The following is a 22,970-nucleotide window of genomic DNA, read 5'->3' on the forward strand; positions in this document are numbered from 1 at the left end:
ATGATACGTTCCATGGCCTTGCAGACCAGGCTTATCAGGCTAATAGGGTGATAGTTCCCAGGATCAGTGGTGACTCCCCCTTTGTATTGTGGGATAACTGTTGCTGTGCACCATTCAGTGGGCACAAAGCCTGATATGAGGCTATGATTGAACATGGTGCTTAGGTGGGGAGCCATTTCATTCTCAATTTCATGTAAAATGCAGCCTGGGATGTTGTCCGGTCCCACGGATGCTGTGTTTTCGGCTTTAGAGAGTGCTGCTTTTACCTGTGAGGTTATGATTACAGGGAATCTGCATTCTTCCTGTATAGATATGGGCCCTTTTGGGGGTGAGAGGGGGGTAAAGTTAGCACTGAACCTATCTGCCAGGATGTTGGCAATATCAGTTGTTTCTGTAATTTTTGTGCCATTGTGCTGTAACTCAGAGCAGATATGGGTGTTGCCATTGCGATTCTTGACATAGCTACAGAATACTTTGTGGTTGTCCTTAGAATCAGTGGAAATCTTGTTTTCATAACTAGCTTTGGAGGATCTTCTAAGGGATCTCAGGTTCTTGCTGAGGCTGACCAGGGAGCTCCTCCACTAATGGGATTTTATTCTCTTTTGCAACAATTTCTTCCTTCTGTTGTAGAGTTTGTTTATGGCAGGGGACCACCAGATTGGCTTCCTTTTTTTGGATGATAGCATCTTGGTTCTGTTTGGGATAGCACAATCCATGTACTCGTGTAAGTGCTTATAGAGTGCATTTGTGCAAGATTCAGCAGTCGTAACTGTATTGTCCATCTTCATGGGTGTCATGAAGTTCACCACTTCTGTCTTAAGAAGTATGAAATTGGCTTTGGAGAAATTTTTTACCATGGTTTCCTTAATGGGGGGTGGGGGCAGGACGTGAATATCTAGGGTGATTAACTTATGGTTGGATCTGACCAACGAGGAGTTGACTTCAGGTGTGGAACACTGGTCACTCATGTTGGTAATGACTAGGTCTAGGATATCATTGCCCCTGGTGGGGGTGTGGATAAGTTGATCCAGGGCATTGGAATTTATGAATTTCAGAAAGCACTGAGCGAAGGAGTTGGTACATGAGTAGTTTTCCCAGTTAATGGTGGGATAGTTGAAATCACCCAATATTAGGATGTTTGGTTGAACCCTAATATTTTCCAGTATATCAAAAAAAGAGGAGTGAGAATCCTGGGGCATGGTGGGGGATCTGTAGCAAGCTACAGTTTGGATTGCAGTTTTGCCCAGCGTTAGTTGCACTTGGATAACCTCAGCTGCATTATGCTGAGCAACTAGCCTGGAGGTGTGGATATCCTTAATGAATATAGACACACCTCCGCCTTTGGTGTTCTGGTCCAGGTTAGATTGCCAAAAAGTGTGGTATGAGTTATAGCCTGGTAATGCAGGGGTGCTCTCTGGAGCCTTGAACCAGGTCTCAGTTACTGCACAGACATCGATGTTCTCCATTTTAAGGAGTGCCTCAAGTGAGTGCATTTTGAGATTTAGACTTCTAGCATTGAGTAGCATTGTCCTCAGTTTTTGCTTGCCTGTTCCTGTTATGGTGGTGAATTTGTCATTTGAACTTTGCCTAAAAGGGCGCTATTGTGGCATCAGGAGCCTTTGCCAGTATCCGGAATCCCAGGGGTGACAGGTGCAGGCCATCTCTGGCAAAGCATTGTAGTTTGTCGACCATGCCATCTCAGGTAGACAGATACTGGATAGATAGACAAATCAGGATAAATGTTAAAAGAAACAAGAAACAAATCTATCTATGGATTGAACAGTCATTTTTCTCCACTTTGACCTTTCCATGCTTGGAACTGGAAGTATTTTTTTCCATATAATTACTATAATGGACCTCCATACTCTTGTGGACTCACACTGGCTGTCTCACAAACCCAAAATCAGGAGAATTACAAAAAAGAAAGGTATTCCTGTCACAAGCACAAGCCATTTAAAGTTTTACCAGTTTAAAAATGATGAATCAATGGTTAATAAGAGCAGTAAACTAGACTGAAAACATGTAGCTAATTACCATAATTACATATGTTAATTTTTAAAGGTGAATACCATATTTTTTCTAAGCCTGCTATTTTGGTACTACAAAACTGATTGCCTTTTATTTCATATGTCTAGTCAAGGTTTAATAAGCCAACCTGAATTTGACTCTTTAACAGTACAAAAGCCATTGATACCTGCAATTTTCTGTACTCTGAATATTCACAAAAGTGAAGATGATCCACCATTGAGACCTATTGTGGCTGCAAAGGGTTCAAAACACAACCTTTGGCCTTTTATGTTGATTTTATTGCAAACATATTACAGTCAAACCAATTATTTTGCAGGGCTCTTGGCACCTATTAGACATCCTTAAAAGTATGACTTACCAAGATGACTATATTTTTGTTACCAGTGATGTCATTAATTTGTATTCTGTGATTCCTCATGTGACAGGATTAGAATATTTTCATGACACCTTGAAATCAGGATCAGGTATTATCAAACAGTAGAGTCAATTTATTGGTCAAACTTATGAATTTCATGTTGAATAATATTTTTTTTTATATTTTAATGGCTAATTTTACCGATACATTTTATGTGTAGCTATGGGTGCGAAATGTGAGCCACATGTGGTAATCTAGTCCTAGCTGAATGGGAGAGATTATATGTGTTTTCATCCCAATTCATAAAACAGATTATTTCTTATTTTAGATTTCTGGACAATATATTGATTTTGTGGAAAGGAAACCAACAGGAATTGCCAATTTTAATGAATGTCTTAGTAACACCACTTCCTTTTTGAAATTTACTTTCAAGATGAATATTCACTCTATAGGTTATTTGGATATATATTTATATAAGGTCTTGGAAAGTGGTATCAGTTTTGCAAGTTTATCAACAATGGATCTTACTGTATTTTGCAGTTAAAAGTCATAAATATTTCATGTCCTGGGTGTTGTAATTGCAATACAAAATTGATAGTATATTTGGCCACCTGCATGGGATGTCAAGTACATTATTTAGGCAAAACTATCAGAAAGTCAAAGGACTGAATAGGTGAAAATGTTAGAGATATTAAACACAAGAAAGAGACCAATGCCATTTATAGGCATGCTAAGTCATGTTTGAACATTAGAAGGTTTTTATTTTTTGTTATTGACAAGATAGTACACAACAACAGGGGTGGTTATGGTGAGTGTCTGCTGGAATACAATGAGATGCTCTGACAGTTCAGGTTGAATGGAAAAGCCAGGCATTAATGACCATTGTTCACTCACTGGTTTATTAAAGCTGAGAGCACAAACAATTTAAATGTATTTATTGTAAACACATGTTTTTAGTGGAATTTTCGATAAATAATTTTAACAAAATTTATATATGTTTTAGACTATTTTATATGTATGTATTTTATATTCAATAGTTTTTTTTACTTGAACATGAGTTTTAGGATAATTAATGATTATGTTAATTTTGTTTGTCCTTAGATAAGCTGCTGCTGATTATTTCATGTGTTAATGCTTGTGTGATGGTGAGTAAGAATACTCTGATGAAGCCCCAGAGATTGTAGGATTGAAAATGTTAAGTCTGTTTGTAGTTTAATTTATTGTTTTAGATTAAAGTATTCCTGTTTTTCCCATTTGCTAGTGCCTTTGTGTTTTTTTGTGTTACATTGGTACTACAAAACAAAACCACATCATACCAGAAAGCCAATAACAGCGTTTCACTTCACAAGTAAAAAAAAAGTAAGATAAAATTGTGTAATTATGTATATTTATTTGCAGCCTAGTAAAATAAGAATGCATTAACCTATAGATTATACAGTAATAGAGACTAGCTTAGCTTTACAGTGTTAAACCATTTCAGAAAATATGAAATCCTTAATATGTGAACGTAATAAAGTCTTAACACATTAAAATTTAAAACATTTTGATGTTACTATTTGGTTGTGTTAGTCTATATATAATGTGACCAACAAAAATGTGTTAGAAAGATAATCTGAGTATGCTTAACTTTTATTTTCTTTTAATACCATAACAATTTATAAAGAAACACTCTTATCTTTTCAGAGCTGCTAATTCCATTGCATCTGTTTAATATTTGAAAAAGATTTTCTTGTCAAAAGAAATGCTTCTTCTAAGATGTTAAAAAGTATGATGCCCTTCTGTAGAAGTATCTTCATTTTGGATGGGAAAATCATGTTACTTTTCTTGAATGCGTTCACTAAGGAACAACAGGCCTTTCTCCTTTTTGTATTTTTCTGTCATAATCAATAGCAGATCTAATTGTATTTGGTCCTGATTTGATGGGAGAGCAGGCCAAGCCACTTTCAAAACCATTCATTTGCCTGTGTAAGAGCAATGTCTACCATGGCGGCACTTGAAGAAGACCATCATTTCATAGGAAAGAGACACTGGAAGATCAAATATTTAAGTAGATGATATGTCTTAAAGCCTAACCATATTATATACAAGTATTCATATATGGAAACAAGATATCATAACGGGTTATTGTACTTCAACTAAGAAAATCTTTTGAAACAGTTAAAAACTTTCTAAATTTTAAGCCCTAGGATTCAATGAAGGCACAATTAAATAGATTTAAAGAATCCTTTTTGAAATAACCTTTAATTCCATTTCCAATCCAACATCATCTGAAACTGGAATAGTCACATTTGGTATCCTGAAATTCTTTTTTAGTTATGTCTATTTCTTTATTTTCATAAATGGCATATCATCAGTACAGCCATTCTCCATCCAGTTTCTTACACTAATGATATTATCCATCTAAAGTGGAGCACAACCGATGACGGCATTCAAATGAACCTACAAGAACACTAATGAAAACCCATTTTCTTGGCTAGCATTATGTTTAAAATTCAACTCAAGCAAGTCTCTGTTGTCTGCAACACCTTAGAGACTGACAGCAAACACCACATTAATAAGTTCATTACTGAAAATACATTAGAACAGAATCCACTCTGTGTGTGAGACTCTATGTGAAACTTCAGACCCTATGCTTAGACCTGCACACATAGTATATTAAAACAACTAAGAAACAGTTACACATCTCATATTCAATGTTATCAAGAAGCATAACAGATACTAGAAGATATCTACTCAGACTTGAATATAGCATTCAAATTCTAACATTAATATATACTGCAAATTTCTACATTTTGTTGACAGTACTTGAAAAAATGTGCCACTTTACAGCCATTTTAGGCTCAGGGGACTGTTGCATACTTTTTGTCTCTCCAAAAGCTTAGCTAAATTCTAATTGCAACTAAAGAAACCTTACTTCATAAATTATCTTGCCTTCATGTGTCTACACTAAAATTATTGCTCCCATTGCTAGCTCAATTGTCACAAACGCCTCTACCCTTTATTCTCTTCACTGACCTATGATGGCTTAAAACTAAAATGAAACAAGTCTGCAAATCTAACAAGAAAAAAAAATCAATAAAGTTATTTCTGCAGTATAGCTCATAGTATGGTAACCATTTGAAATGATGAGACCAGCTAGAGTGAGTATCAAAACACAAATACTGAATTCCTGAATAAAATGACTTACATATATTAAGTTCAAGATGGCCATTTCCCAGAATAATCCCTTTTCTCTGAAGTATGGTGAACTCAGAGTTAATATATATAAGTTCAGGAGGTGTTTCAAGATTTGTTCCTGATATCAGGATGTGCAGGGGGTTGCCCCGGGGAAAAGAACTTTAAAGGAGAGAAGTAATGTTCAAAAGTCTCTCTTCTGCAGTTTTGGTCTTTTTGTCCCACATATCAGCACTTTGCATTTCAAGTATTATCATTTCAACAGAAAGCCAGTTAGCACCTCAGTCAGCCAAATAGTAAACATATTTCCCTAGGTTTAAGCAACACTGAAATAATGCTGCAGCTGCCACTGTGGCAATAATTACACATCCTTTAAACCAGATAACAATATACAAAAAGTGAGTTTACCCAACATTTCAGCAAAATGGGGTTAGTCAGTTGGATTTAGTTGTATCCCATTTAAGCTGAAGAATGACCACTTTCAATAGTGATAACATGGAACTCTGACAGATAATCAAGTTGACCCTCACATGAGAAGGATGTACAGTCTTGGAGTTAGTAAAGCATCTAAGTATGGCTGCAGTCAGGTTTATTAGTATTATTATTTTGTAACATAAGAAACAATATTGAATTGTCAACTGTTTATTTGTAAATAAATTATTTATTTATTTATTTATGTATGTATACTGTTGTATACTTTAATTTTATTTTAGGAATTGATATTGTAATTTATTTTAGGAATTGCAGATAATTGTTATATATAATATAATACAGGGAGATCATACTCTCTGTCTCTAGCTGCAGTTACTTGCCTGAAGTGTGAAAAAGTGTAGCCATCTGGATACATTGAAAGTTGTTAGACTGCTTTTGAAATTGTGTCAACTAAGCCTGGGGGGTTTCTGCTTGCATTATAATCTGTGCTGACATATCAGTGATACCAATTCCCAACATGTATTTTCTTTCAGGGCTATAGGTAGAGTTTTTGAAAGAATACGTGGAGGTGATGTCAAGATAAAAACTGAAAACTTAGAGGCCAGATGGATCATTAGACTTAAAGCTACTATAGGTCATGGCCTGAATGAAAATATCCCTCTAAAACCAGCTCTAAGAAATAAACCCCTGCGCAGATAAAATGTTTTTAATCATAGGTTTACATGTATTTTATTTATATTTATGTTTTTATATTTATATTGTATTTATGTATTTTGGACCTTTGTACTTTACTAGTATTGTTTAATACAGAGCTTGTATCTTGAATATACCTTTAAGAATGTCCTAAGCTGTATGTCTTAATTAGTATAAATAGAAGAACTAGTACCTTGATTTATTACACCTGAAGAAGCCCACAGGGTGAAAGCGCTTGTATCTTGTTTTTATGAACAATAAACCTTTGAAGCCTGGAGCCTTACCTCAGTGTTTTTGCTGTTTTGACGGATTTTATTTCTTTTCGAGGTATCTGGTTGAAGTTGGAACTTTTTTACTGTTATTTATTTGTCTTCACTGTTCCAGCAGAACCAGAATTATGGCAATAGGTATTAGTTCTAACTTGGGAGATGTGGAACTGGACTATATACCCATTTCAAAAAATCTATGGACTAAAGACAATGTGGGCCAATTTATTTTGAAGGTGAGCGAACAAAATAACCCTTTGCTGAGTGGAAATACCACTTTAGAGAATGATGATGCTGCTAATATTGATTTTGTTGCACCGAAGAGTGAGTTGTTTGCCATTGAAAAAGACTTACTGAAGTTAAAACGGACTCAGTTTGAGAAATATCATATGCAGACATGTATTTCTGAAGGCATTATCCCTAGGGGTCTCAGAATTTTAAAAATGCCTGCTCAAACAGACTGTGATCCATCTTTGCTTTCTTTTTTTTTTTTTTCCATAATAAATTTTTATTGAAATATATTTTCCAAAAACATTACAAAAATACAATAAACATCACACACATAATACACTATAACTACTACAAACCATTTATAAAATATCTACATGAAATGCTTCCTATATTTAATATATTCCTAAAATCAGTATCATGCTAATATAATATTGAAGACCTTTTCCAATATTTGTGGGTTATTAATATTTTTGTTAGTTTGTTTCAGAAGTAATTTATGTGCTAGTATATGTTTTATAGCCACAAGCTTAAAATTATTCCATGATGTCTTATATGGTTCTAGCCAATTTGTGGCTATATAGAGTTTCATCAGCAAAAAAATATTCATACAAATAATAGTTTGAGATTTGGAAAGCTCTCTTGGAGGAATGTGTAGAATCATAAATTCCCATGACAGTGTAGAACTTTGATAACCCATCTTTTGCAGTTGTACTTTAAGAGAGTTCCAAAGTTTATATATGCATTTACAACTCCAGAACATATGAAGAAGATCCGCTGTTTGATCTGCACAGTATGGACAAATTGGAGAATTCCTAGGGTTAAATTTATGTAATCTAAGATGTGTGTAATATGCATTGTTCCAAATCATCAATTGCGTGTACATCAGTTTTTGAAAAGAAACTGATTTCCTAGTTATATCAATTGCTTTTAATATCTGATTGTCTGTTACTGTTACTTTGTTTACCCAATACTCTGAAAGCAAAATTTTGTCCTGAAATTTCAAATCCTTAATTAATTTGTATGCAGTTGCTATAAATTTAGTGTCTTGTTGGATAGCTTGCCACAATTCAGAGCACTTATCCACAAATCCGACTGCAGGTTTAAAGTTCCTAAAGTAGCACAAGGCAAGTTCTTTAACTTGTCTCATTATAACAATGTAACTTCTAGGTAGATTCATTTCCTGTCTAATTTGTAAAGCCGATAAGTCAAGTTTATTAAAAACATCAAATAGAGTCAGATTAAGTATTAATGGAAATTTGCTGAGATCGATCAGCTGATTATTTAGTTTAAAATTAGGATTCCTGTGGAAAGGTTGAAGAACCATCATATATTGCAATAAATCTACGGACTGAAATAAAGTTTGCAAAGATGAGACACAGGTTATTATGTGGTCCATGATCCCATATTTTATCAGACTAGTTTTGTCCATAAAGGGCAATGCTTTAGGATTTATTTTCCTATCCAAAATATGCTTATGATTCAAGACCACCCAAGTTGGTATCCATTTTGTATTCGTTACATCATAATTAGCAATTCTTAAAATTTTATTAGCGTTTACAATCAAATAATATGCTTCAAAGTTTGGTAGCTCAAGTCCCCCTCTTATTTTAGGGGTCATTAATTTCTCATAAGATATTCTAGTTCTTTTTGGGTTCCAGATAAATTTAGCTAGATCTTTATGCATTTGTTTAAAAACTGTTTTTGAAATTGATAATTGGGCAGACCTAAATATGTATAACATTTGTGGTAGTATATTCATTTTCACTATTGATACTTTTGCTAATACCGGTAGTTTTAAATTCTTCCATCTGTCACAATCAGCTATTATGTGTTCCCATACTCATTTAACATTATTGCTATGAAAGTCCTTATTATCCGTAGAGAAGTTGATACCCAAATATTTAATATTTTCTTTACATGTTAACTTCCCCATCAGGGCCATTAATGAAAAAGATTTTGGGGTTCTTAACGGGAATATATTAGTTTTCTGTAAGTTAATTTTATAATTAGAAACTACCGAAAATTCGTTTATGAGCTTTAATATCTTTTCACTGTCCACAATTGGGGTTGTACAATAAATAATAAGATCATCGGCGAATGCTGACATTAATATTTTATTCCTATAAATTATTGGTGCATTATGATACAAATTTTGCTTGATATATAAAAATAGGGGTTTTAGATATAGGTTAAACAATAAGGGGGACATGGGACAACCCTGACGAGTACCATTTTTAATCTGTATTCTGTTAGAATAAGTCCTATTGATGTATAGCGTAGTGTATGGATTACTATATAATATTTGTAGTATCTGAATGAATTCTTGGGGCAAGTTAAAAAAGGGTAATACATCAAACAAAAAATTTATGTCTACTCTATCAAATGCCTTCTGGGCATCTATTATAAGAGCATAGATATTAAAGTTTTGTTTAGCATACGTCATCATATTATGCAATGTAAGTGTGTTATCGCTAGTTTGTCTAGTTGCCATAAATCCAGCTTGTTCCTTAGAAATTAGATATATCAAAACCTTCTTTAGTCTCGATGCTATAATTGATGTTAAAATTTTCATATCCACATTCATTAGTGCTATTGGTCTGTAATTATCTGGGTTAAGGGGATCTGAATTGGTTTTATGTATGAAAATTGTTTTTGACGCATTGAGGTGGGGGTCACTAATTTTATTTTTAGTTATATAATTAAATACATGAGACAATTCTTTTCCCAAACTATCAGCAAACTCTTTGTAAAATTCAGCTGTAATACCATCAGGCCCTGGCGACTTATGTGCTTTCATATGTTGAATTGTATATACTATTTCTTCTTTAGAAATAGGTTTAATCAGGTCACTTTGCAGGCTCTCTTCTAATTCTGGAAAATTATTTTTTTGCAGAAAACTTTTATTCTGGTTATGTAGAGACCTATCAGTTTGCCCCTCATACACCTTAGTATAGATTTTCCCAAAAACATCAACAATATCCTCAGTTTTAGAATATATTGTGTCATTATACTGAATTTCCGAAATATATCCAGTTGTTTTTGATTGATTTATAATCCTTGCCAGTGCTTTTGATGGTATTTGAACATTATTAGCATATTTCACTAAACACCTATGTTCTTGAAGTGTTAATTTATTATTATGAAGCAAAAAGAGATCCCTTTGAAGCTTCAACATTTCCTTCTCAGTTTGAGCGTTAAAATTCTGAATCAGCTCATTATCAAGTTGTTTTATTCTTATTTCTAGTTTTTGAATATCACTATTATGAATTTTCTTATAATATGAGGCTTTTTGTATAAGAAATCCTCTAATTTGAGCTTTAGCTGTCGCCCATTCAATGTCAGGAGTATGTTTTTGGAGCTTCAGGCTATCTGTAAATTCTTTCAAATATTTTATAATTCCATCTGCTATCTCTTTTTTACTTAAAAGATTTGGGTTGAGTGACCAATTATAACCCCTATGCCTTCTTGTGTCTTTTAAATCTTTAGAAAATTTTAACAAAATTTTTGAGTGATCTGATAGATGACGAGTATGTATAACCACCACTGGTTCTAAATTCGTTAGTGCTTTAGATATCAAAAAGTAATCAATTCTAGCCCACATTTTGTGGCATGGTGAATAGAAGGTGTATTTATTTGCATTATTAATATCTTGTGAATAAGAAAAGGGGTCATATAATTGAAAATCTTCCTTAAAATCATTTAATGCTATCCCGGCCTGCTTATTAAATGCTCTCTGTGGACAAGACCTATCCAACTTTGGATTTTGATAGGTATTCCAGTCCCCACCCACAACAAAATAATAACCATCATATTGTGTTAACATTGGATATAATGATGCTATGAAACTGTGTTGATCATTACATGGGGCATATATATTCAAAAGTAGGATAGGTTTATCAAATGCATCCGATAAAATCACATAACACCATCGCCCATTTGGATCCACTTTGGAGTCTAAAATCCTATCTTTGTATTGGGTTATGATAATTATAGCCACTCCCGCACTGTTTGTCTTACCTTCTGATGTCACTAGCTCTCTAATCCAGTTCTTTTTTCTAATATCATTCCATTGTTCATTCATCAAATGTGTTTCCTGTAGAAATACAAACAGTGCTTTGTCTTGTAATAATATGTGTAGCAACAGCTTTCTCTTCTTCAAGTTCTGGAGCCCTTTAACATTCCATGAGTTCAACTCCCACATTCGCAGGTCTTGGTATCAAGTAACAATATAAGAGGGGAATTATCAAATTGACATGTATTGACTGTACACTATATCTAATCTGGAAGCATTTCCTACATCCCGTCCCTAACCAGTGCTTACCCACTTTACCCCTGGACCAGGATTTATATAGGTCTTGTATAAGAGAAAATATAAACAAGGTTAAACACACCAACACATTGAAAAACTTCAGGTAATAACATTTAAAACATTTCCTAAACATACAAGCTATATATTCTAGCATATCTACATCAAAGTCTAAACTACACATTCCCTACCAAACACCGCTACTTAACTACAGCTTTGGTTTAACTATTAGTTAAACAAATCTCATTTCTAAGGTTATTACTGTGTAAAGGAAAGTTTTAGTGGATTGTGTACTTATTTTATCCTACCTTAAGTATCTGTTTTGTTGCAATCATTATGTACATAAACTTTTTACAGAAGAGAGGAGAGAGAAGAAAAAATGCATCCTACATTTTAAATCTGTACCCTACACAGTGCCTGCCACTCACTGCATATAGTAAAAAAAACAATTTTGGTTCACACCTACAAAAGAAGAAAAAAATAGTAAAAGTGCATGTTATTATGTGCTTTAAGTACATACTGTAATGTTATTTCATTATAAAAAGAACATTAACATATTATTTTCAGTTCTCTTTGTCTTCTCAAGCCAGGAAACCATCAGAAATACTCACGATGGGGGACCTCTTTCACAGCAGGACCACAGGAAGTATTACATCCAAATCGACACTCTCAGTTGAAATCCAGGCATTTCCTGTTTACCACACAATGGAAATAGACCTTGAAGGCCATAAAAGTCTGGAAACCAGACAGCAGACCCTCAGATTAGCATAAACAAACAGTTTAGTTTTATTGCTTTTTCAGAGGCCTGAACAGTTTAGTGAAGAAACAAAGGATTAGAAAAGCCTTGAGGTAAAATACATGCTGGATCTGACTACAGGAACATGCCAGTCTCAATTTAAGTTCTTTTCAGCCCTCTGATGCAGGTAGAACTTTAAAAACTTTCAGAAACACTTCTTTTGCCTGATTTTTATTGGAAACAGAATATTTAGTGCCATCCACCATAAATGTAAGCATATTGGGGTATTTCATCTGGAATTTAATTTGTTTATCAATCAGAAATTTACAGTAAGCAGATAAAGACTGTCTAGCCTGCCTTACTTGTAATGGTAAATCTTGAGCCAGAAATATTTTAACATTTTTCCACATAACATAGCCACCATTTTTTTTTTTTGCAGTAAACAGTATTTTGCTAACATCTTGAAAGTTCAATATCTTAACATATACAGGTCTAGACATAGTAGAAGCTTGTACCTCTCTCAGCGCTCTGTGTGCCCTTTCTATTACATTCTGTTTCACTCCATCAGCATCATTTAACAGGATTTCAAATATTTGTGTTATGGCTGGTATTAGCTCTGCATACTGGATGTTTTCAGGGATTCCTCTTATAATAATATTATTTCTTCTAGACCTTGCTTCTAAATCAATAAGTTTATTTTGCATGGCTTGTACATCCACATCACATACCTTTGATTTTTTCTCCAGCATGTCAATTTTGTCCTCTATTTCAGAAATTCTGGTCTCAGTTTTGTCCATTCTCTGAAGCAATTGATTGCATAAAACTCCAAATGTTTGTATTTGTAAGGTCAAGTCCTGTAGAGCTTCCTGTATAGGTAGTAAAGCGTGTTTGATATCCTCCATGTTTAGTGGCTGATCAGTCCTGGATCTAGTTTCTGGTTTCTGTTGTTCCTGCTGTCTAGTAATCCTTTGTTTTTTCACAGTTCCATCCTTTACTGGCGACTGTAGTTCTGACAACTTTGTCTTAGTAGTAGTTGTTTCCATGGTTCTTCCTTGTTGCAAGATTTTTCTTTCCCCAAGCAGAAAGGCAGAATAAAGAAAGCACACGGTCCTTTGTTTGTTTCTCTCTTCAGAGCAGAGTAATCACTTGTAATCCTGATGGATAAATACTTTTTTTTCCCACTTTTTTAACTGATTTTAGATTAGGTCAGTATAAATGCAACTTTTTATCATCAATTTGATGTTTAAACCTCCTGATATCTACTCAGATCAGAGATTTTCCTCGGGTTAATTGAAGAGATGCAGTTTAGCAGTGTTTACAGCATGGCAGCCATCTTTGAATCCCATCTTTGCTTTCTGCTTGGCAGAAATTGAATATACAGACCAGTTTTGGTTATCTGAAACTGTTAGTGGAATCGGCAGAGAAAGAAAGAAGAAATTAAACTTTTGTCAATGGTGAAATCAAAATATCTAGATATCTGTGCCAAGTATGAATCTAGTATTTTAACCAAATTTTTTAATGACATATTAGATAATGTGTCAGCCTATGGTCGTAGGCTGACACAGATTAAGCTTAAAAAACTAATAAGGGACAGAACGGATTTCTCGGCCGGTCAAGTTTTTATGTGGCAGAGAATAGCACATTCAACCAGCTTCAATCACATCAGTAATGGCCGTGGGTCTGAATCAACTCAACGTACATCTTTAAATGATTTTACTACCAACAGCATTAGAATTTTGCATGTAAATACCAAGACCGAGAACTCGCCCAGAGATTCTAAAGGGCAGAGCTCTGCAACTGCTGAGCTAGGTTGCGATTGCCCCAATAGCGATACAGCAGTTACCAGAAAGAAAGTCATGGTAACTCAAGCCCAAGTGCATCGAGAGGGTAATGGCAGCATACAAGAGGGCATCAATGAACTTTTACCTGCTACACCTGATTTTTTAGGCAGTCCAAATTTTACGGGGCTACGTTTCCCTTTACCTACCAGAAACAGATCTGTGAGTCGAGGTCGAGGAAGGACGGAAAAAGCGGAGCTGAGGGGGAGAAGCACAACCAGAAACAAACGGAAGCAAATGGACAGCTTGGTGAGTCCTTACAACATAAAAAAAGCTTTTCTCAACATGAAAAACTAGTTTTGAACTTGTCAAAAGACATTTTGTCTGAAGTTGAATATAATGTTTTAAACAAAGGACTGTCTTTTATTCCAACTATGGACTCCAACATAGCTGATATTATTATAGACATTAAACTTTTCACTAGAAATTTAATGTTGAAGTTAATGTTTGAGAACAATGTTGACATTCAAGGTTCAGATTTAAAAAAAATGAGTACCTTCACTCCACAGTTGAACTCTGTTCTTTCTGTATTTGAAAAGCTATGTATTGATGATGCTTACAAAGTTTTTCATGAATTAAACAATAAGGTTGATAGGACGAGGTGGCATAATTTAAAGAAAGATGAATACCTAGCAATAAAAAACCTACAGTCTAACCCTGCGATCATAATACAAACTGCTGATAAAGGAGGCCCCACTGCTTTCTTGGATAAGGATGACTATGTCAACAAAATGTTGCTGCTGTTGAGTGATGATTTGTTTTATAAAATTATAAGCAGAACATATGTCAATAAGATGATTAGCACAGTACATAAAATATTAAAAGACATGTTTACTTCTAGTTTAATAGATATTAACCTGTATAATTATTTTTTGATACTCAGTCCAACTGTACCCATTATTCAAGGTCTTCTCAAAATACATAAGGACCTAAAATATCCTCCCATGAGACCTATTGTAGCTAGGAGAAACTGGTGCACTGGATCAATCTCCATTTTTTTAGAGAAAACATTAAGACCTTTGATTGATGAAACTTGTCATATTTTAAAAGGTACTGAACATTTTGTCAAAGACTTATATGTTTTCACACATGACATAGAACCAATGAAGGGTAAACATATGTTGTTAGCTACACTTGATGTAGTTTCCTTGTTTACGGTTATACCGAATGAATATGGTATTAACAGTGTTGCCAAAGTGTTGACTGACTGTGGGAAACACGATAGTAGTTTTATAAGATCTATATGCATGCTACTGAAATTGGTCCTAGAAAACAATGTCTTTATTTTTCAAGATAAATTTTATTGGCAACGACAAGGAGTTGCCATGGGGACCTCCTGCACCAACAGCTACGCTAATGTCGCGATGTTATGTTGGGAACAAGCCATCTTAGAAAATGTTAAATTCAAAAATAAGATTAGATTTTTTAGAAGGTTTGTGGATGACCTCTTTTTGATTTGGGAAGGTACAGTATCTGAATTTGATAGTTTTGTAGAGTTTATTAATACCACAACAAGTTTTTTAAGGTTTACAGTAAATCATTCTTTGACTGAGATTAATTTTCTGGATGTTACTGTATTACAGGACTCGAAAGGACAGTTCAATGTGAAGTTGTTCAGGAAAGAATGTCATGTTAATAATTTATTATATAGGGACAGTAAGCACCCTGACTTTATATTTAAAAATGTGGCACAGAACCAATTTTTTCGAGCTTCTAGATTGAATGCTAGTGCCAGTGATTTTGATTTGCAACTCACCAATGTACAGGTTGAGTTGAAACAAAGGGGCTATGGACCTAACCTTATAAACCAAGGACTAAACAATGTCTTGAGATTGAGACAAAGTAAAGCCAAGCCTTACTTTTCTAAACGTAATGTTACCAATCAGAAAAATAGATGCATTTCAAACTTACAGCCTTTGAGGTTATGTTTCAGTTATGCTAGAGATATACAACATTATACTGACATTATTAAAAACAATTGGAAAATTTTAATGTCTGATGTACAGATTAAAAAATATATTGGAGCTAAACCACAGTTTACTTTTAAAAATCAGAAGTCCTTACACAGACAGTTATGTCATTATAAAGAGAATACTTGTCCAAGTGGAGTCAAAGGTAGCAGATCTTGTGGTAAATGCAATTTCTGCAGGTATATAGATACTAACACATCCTTTCAAAATCCAGATACACAAGAGGTTTTTACTTTTAATATCAATGCTCGATGTGATTCTCTACATATAGTATATCTCGCTACATGTAATATTTGTAGCAAATTTTATATAGGTAAAACTGACAGAACTTTTAAAGAAAGAATCAGGGAACATGTGTACCACATAAGAAAAGGCAGTTCACACAATGCCTTAGCAAAACATATCAGTGATACCAATTCCCAACATGTATTTTCTTTCAGGGCTATAGGTAGAGTTTTTGAAAGTATACGTGGAGGTGATGTCAAGATAAAAACTGAAAACTTAGAAGCCAGATGGATCATTAGACTTAAAGCTACTATAGGTCATGGCCTGAATTAAAATATCCCTCTAAAACCAGCTCTAAGAAATAAACCCCTGCGCAGATAAAATGTTTTTAATCATAGGTTTACATGTATTTTATTTATATTTATGTTTTTATATTTATATTGTATTTATGTATTTTGGACCTTTCTACTTTACTAGTATTGTTTAATACAGAGCTTGTATCTTGAATATACCTTTAAGAATGTCCTAAGCTGTATGTGTTAATTAGTATAAATAGAGGAGCTAGTACCTTTATTTATTACACCTGAAGAAGCCCACAGGGTGAAAGCGCTTGTGTCTTGTTTTTATGAACAATAAACCTTTGAAGCCTGGAGCCTTACCTCAGTGTTTTTGCTGTTATATATAATATAATACAGGGAGATCATACTCTTTGTCTCTAGCTGCAGTTACTTGCCTGAAGTGTGAAAAAGTTTAGCCATCTGGATACATTGAAAGTTGTTAGACTGCTTTTGAAATTGTGTTAACTAAGCCTGGGGGTTTCTGCTTGCATTATAATCTGTGCTGGTCACATTTTTTAATTATTCTGCTCATCTTCCAAGTGGTTGGCTGCTGAGATTCACCTGCATAAATCAACAGACAAAAGTTGATTTAAGTATACTTGTCTCTGCACTTAATTAAGATTAGAAATGTGTAGATAATTGTTATATATAAAATGATACAGGGAGATAATACTCCCTGTCTCTAGCTGCAGTAAGTCTCTCACCCACCCTCCTTGTTCTTGTTGTGGTGTTAATCTTGGTGGCTTTGGAATTGCCCGCCCCTGCTGTAAATCTGTTTTTGGACACTCCTACTGGGTCCATTTCATTTGCTCACTCAAATGAGTACTGTGAGATCATATTTTGATTTCAGACACTCCTACAAGTCCCATCTCCTCTGCTGTGTACAGAGAGGGACCTTGGGAAGGACATCCCCTCTAGCATTTTAATCTGCTCTGTTCCCTCCTGCTCAAAAAAAAAAAAAAAAAAAAACCTCTCTGATCTTGTAGCCCAGGCAGGTATGACCCTAGCCCTGAGTAGCATCCTGCCATTGCCCAGAATGATAATGCAGTACAAGGACAAAATGATTGACTTCAACAATTGGCTAAGTTTCTAGTGTCATTCTAAGGGGATCCAGTATCTGTCTGCCTGGGATGACATGGTCGACAGACCACAATGCTTTGCCAGAGATGGCCTGCACCTGTCACCCCTGGGATTCTGGATACTGGTAAAGGCTTTTGCCACCCCTATAGTGCCTTTTTTTAGGCCAGGTTCAAATGACAAATTCACCACCATAACAGGAACAGGCAAGAAAAAACTGTGGGTAATGCTACTCAATGCTAGAAGTCTAAATCTCAAAATGCACTCACTCGAGGCACTCCTTAAAATGGAGAACATTGATGTCTGTGCAGTGACTGAGACCTCACTCAAAGCTCCAGAGAGAAACCCTGCATTACCAGGCTATAACTCATACCACACTTTTCAGCCATCTAACCTGGACCAGAACACCAAAGACAGAGGTGTGTCCATATTCATTAAGGATATCCACACCTCCAGGCTAATTGCTCAGCATAATGCAGCTGAGGTTATTCAAGTGCAACTAACTCTAGGCAAAACTGCAATCCAAATTGTAGCTTGCTTCAGATCCCCCACCATGTCCTAGGATTCCCACTCCTCTTTTCTTGATATACTGGAAAATATTAGGGTTCAACCAAACACCCTAATATTAGGTGATTTCATCTACCCTACCATTAACTGGGAAAACTACTCATGCATCAACTCCTTCGCTCAGCGCTTTCTGGAATTCATAAATTCCAGTGCCCTGGATCAACTTATCCACACTCCCACCAGGGGCAACAATATCCTAGACCTAGTCATTACCAACATGAGTGACCGGTGTTCCACACCTGAAGTCATCTCCTCGTTGGTCAGATCTGACCATAAGCTAATCACCCTAGATATCCACATCCCACCCCCATTAAGAAAACCATGGTAACACATTTCTCCAAAGCCAATTTCATGCTTCTTAAGACAGAAGTGGTGAACTTCATGACACCCATGCAGATGGACAATACAGTTACAACTGCTGAATCCTACACAAATGCACTCTATAAGCACTTACACGAGTGCATTGGATCGTGCTATCCCAAACAGAACCAAGATACTATCCTCCAAAAAAAGGAAGCCAATCTGGTGGTCCACTGCCATAAACAAACTCTACAACAGAAGGAAGAAATTGCTGAAAAAGAGAATAAAATCCCATTAGTGGAGGAGCTCCCTGGTCAGCCTCAGCAAGAAACTGATTTCCCTTATAAGATCCTCCAAAGCTAGCTATGAAAACAAGACTCCCACTGATTCTAAGGACAACCACAAGGCATTCTATAGCTATGTCAAGAATCTCAATGGCAACACCCAGATCTGCTCTGAGTTACAGCACAATGGCAAAAAAATTACAGAACCAATTGATATTGCCAACATCCTGGCAGATAGGTTCAGTACTAACTTTACCCCCCCTCTCACCCCCTAAAGGGCCCATATCTATACAGGAAGAATGCAGAGTCCCTGTAATCACAACTTCACAGGTAAAAGCAGCACTCTCTTAAGCCAAAAACACAGCATCCATTGGACCAGACAACATCCCCGGCTGCATTTTACATGAACTTCAGAACGAACTGGTTCTCCACCTAATCACCATGTCCAATCATAGCCTCACATAAGGCTTTGTTCCCATTGAATGGTGCACAGCAACAGTTATCCCACTCCACAAAGGGGGAGCCACCACTGATCCTGGGAACTATCGCCCTATTAGCCTGAATTGCCTGGTCTGCAAGGCCATGGAATGTATCATCATGGAATTCATAAACAAAGACACTGGTAACCTCCAAACTCTGGACCCCACCCAGTTCGGGTTTGTGAAAGGCAGATCTTGCCTCCTGAACCTGGTCAACTTTTTGAGGCAGTCACCAAAGATGTAGATAAGGGTAAAGTGGTTCACACAGCCTATCTTGACCTCGCCAAGGCTTTCAACACCATCCCCCATTTTAGAATTATAGCTAAACTCACTAAACTAGGTATAAATCCCTATGTCAGAAGAAGGGTTGCCAACTGGCTCACTGACAGAACCCACGCTGTAAATGTTGCACACTCCAAATCTGATTTCAAACCAGTGACAAGTGGAATACCACAGGGTTCAGTCCTGTGACCTCTCCTGTTTGGTATCTACTTCTTTGAAGTACAGGCTAACACAGAAGGCCTCTGACTAATGAAGTTCACAGATGACTGCAAACTTGTACCTATAGTCGAGTCCCCAAATGATGTGGACATCCTACCGAAGGGCCTCACTGAGACAGATGCCTGGTGTCAGAGCCATGGCCACAGGTTCAATGCCAAAAAGTGCACTGTTATCCCCTTTGGTAAAAACTCATGAGCTACCACATAGGTGGCAGTCTTCTTAGCAGCGAATGTGTGATAAGAGATCTTGGGACCCAGGTGGACAGTAGTCTCTCCTTTGATAATCATATTGTCTCAGTAGTCAGGAAATCCTTCTACATGGCACACCTCATCACAAAAGGGTTCTCATCCAGGAAAAAAGAGGTCGCAAATTACTGGCCTCAAACAGATGCCCTACACTGATCATCTCAAAAACCTCCAGCTTTGCTCTGTAGCATATCGCCTACTCTGAGGTGATCTCTGCCTAACATTTAAAGCTATGTCAAGCCCAGAGCTGTTGGACATGCTACACCTAAAGAAATCCCAATCCCTCTTAGCTACATGATCTAGGGACCTAAACCTTGTCACCACAATAAACAGGACTTGCTGGAGGGATAGATTCCTGTCCAAGAGACTTCCCATACTCTGGAACAAGCTACCCATCTATATCAAGCAAAGTTCCTCGTTAACACTCTTCAATAAAAATCTTGACGAGTGGTTGGGAAATAGGAAATACACCCCTGGGATCACCTTTGTGGCTCTGCTCAACAGGGGCACAGGAAATTAACTTTCTTGGGTTGGAATAAGCCAAGGAACTTTGTTGGAAAGGCTTACTTAGGCCCTTGGGCCAATAGCCTAGTTCCTACCTATGAACCTATGAATCTACCCCAAATGCTATACTATACATAATATTAGCAAACTCCACTTTTCTTTTTTGCATATCTTACATATGTTTCCTGATTTCTAATGATAGTTTATCCAGATAATAAGTTGTTTAATGGAGGTGGTGTAGCTATAATATTTAAACAGCATCTAAACATTCAGATCTTAAAATCATCAGCTCCACAAATAGGCAATGAAGAAATAATATATACCAACCTCAAAATAAACCAAAACAAAACCATCAGCATAACTGGATGCTACTTCCCATCTGGCCAAAACATCTCTCCATTAGAAAACCCCCTCAGCTGGTCTACCCACCATCTCCCCCAAGAAACTATCATTTTAGGTGATTTCAATATTGACTGGCAGTCCTGTTCTGGCAACCATCCAACCCATCATGTAAACCTTCATGGTTTCACCCAACTAGTCCAGTCACCAACCAGGATAAATAAAAACTCCAGCAAGCACACTACCCTGGATTGGATACTAGTCAGTAAGAGCCCCCAGTTGTATATAACAGGCTGCTTATCAGATAGCCTCAGTGATCACTCCCCAACATTCCTACTCAGAAAATACCTATACCAAGCTAAACCTGTCATCTAGCTTCAAATACGTAAAAAAACTAAACTTTAACCCACTCACATTCATCTCCTCCCTCAAAGAATGTAACTGGCATCCTCCAAAGTACCTCGGTCTAGATGACGCAGTTGAATTTTTTAATACTACCTTCCTGAACATCCTTAATTACCATGCCCCCATAAGATTTTCCAGAACCAAAGCACAACCCTCCCCATGGCTACAGAAAACCACTAAGTCAGAAATGAAAAACAGGGATAAAGCATGGGAACACTTGCGCAAAACCAAAACCCCCTCAACTAGACAGAAATTCCTAGAAATATGCAAGAGAGTCAAAAAGCTAATAAAACAGGAGAAATTCCAATATTACCAGTCTGCCCTAGACTCCTCACAACACAGCCTCAAACAATACTGGTCCTCCATAAACTCCATCCTCCACCCAGGTAAAGTCACTACCCCTCCTCCTAACATCCCTCACTCTTCAGAAAATATTGCTACCTCATTCAACACACACTTCATCCAAACCATACTATCACTAGCTAAACAACACAACCCCCTCCCCTCCAACCCACACCTTCAACTAGTAATCTCCCCACTGCCTTCTCTTTTTCTCCTGTACCTACATCTAACATAAAAAAACTCTTAACTTAACTTAAACACACCAAATTAGCAGCAGACAACCTCCCAAGTAAATACCTACAAATCGCAGCTGATGCTCTGGCCTACCCAGTATCCATCTTGATTAACCGATCTCTGCCAGAAAGTTACGTTCCCACACTGTGTAAAGTATCACATATAATTCCCCTCCACAAAGACGGACCCTCCACAGAACTAACCAGTTACCACCCCATAGCTATTCTCTCTCCACTCTCCAAAATACTAGAGAGATGCATACACTCTCAGGTCTCAGACTACCTCCTTACTAACAACCTCCTTTCCAGTACTCAGCATGGTTTTTGACCAAACCATAGCACCACTGCTGCCTTGCTCTTCTTTACTAACACTATCCTTCAGCATAAAAACAATGGCTATCTCTCCTCTGCTACTTTCCTAGACGTATCTAAAGCATTTGACATGGTCCCACACAAACAACTTATCTCTGTCCTCAATAACCTATCTTTCCTCACAATCAGTCACCAAATGGTTTCAGAGTTACCTGTCTGACCCCCAACAATCCGTTGTATGGCAGAATGACATATCTCCCAACTACCTGTCTTCATAGGGGTTCCCCAAGGATCCATCCTCAGACCCCTACTCTTCTTTGTTTACGCCAATAATCTAGTCTCTGCCACCAAACATGGCATACTCATACAATACACAGATGACTCAACCATCATCTGCTCAGCCCAGTCCCTATCAAAACTGCAAAATGTTACACAGGAAGCCTTTTCCTCTGTTGAAACTTAGTTATCCGATGCCCAATTAATACTCAACCCAAAGAAAACTAAACTACTCATCTTCCAACCCACCAAACATACTCAAAACAACTCCCACTTTAACATCACAGGAAAAGACAACACCACTATATACCCAACTGAACACATCAAATTGCTATGAGTGGAAATAGACAATAAACTAAAATTTGACATTCACATATCCATGACCATAAAAAAAGTCCACAAAAAACTAGGAGCATTATACAGAAATAAGTAATTTCTCACCAAAGCAGCAAAGATTTCAATAGCAAATTCCCACCTTATTTCCACCCTACTTTATGCCTCTCCAATATATACC

This window comes from Protopterus annectens, chromosome 2.part0 (genome assembly GCF_019279795.1).
Source record: "Protopterus annectens isolate FY-2018-M chromosome 2.part0, PAN1.0, whole genome shotgun sequence".
In the NCBI taxonomy this organism is placed as follows: domain Eukaryota; kingdom Metazoa; phylum Chordata; order Ceratodontiformes; family Protopteridae; genus Protopterus; species Protopterus annectens.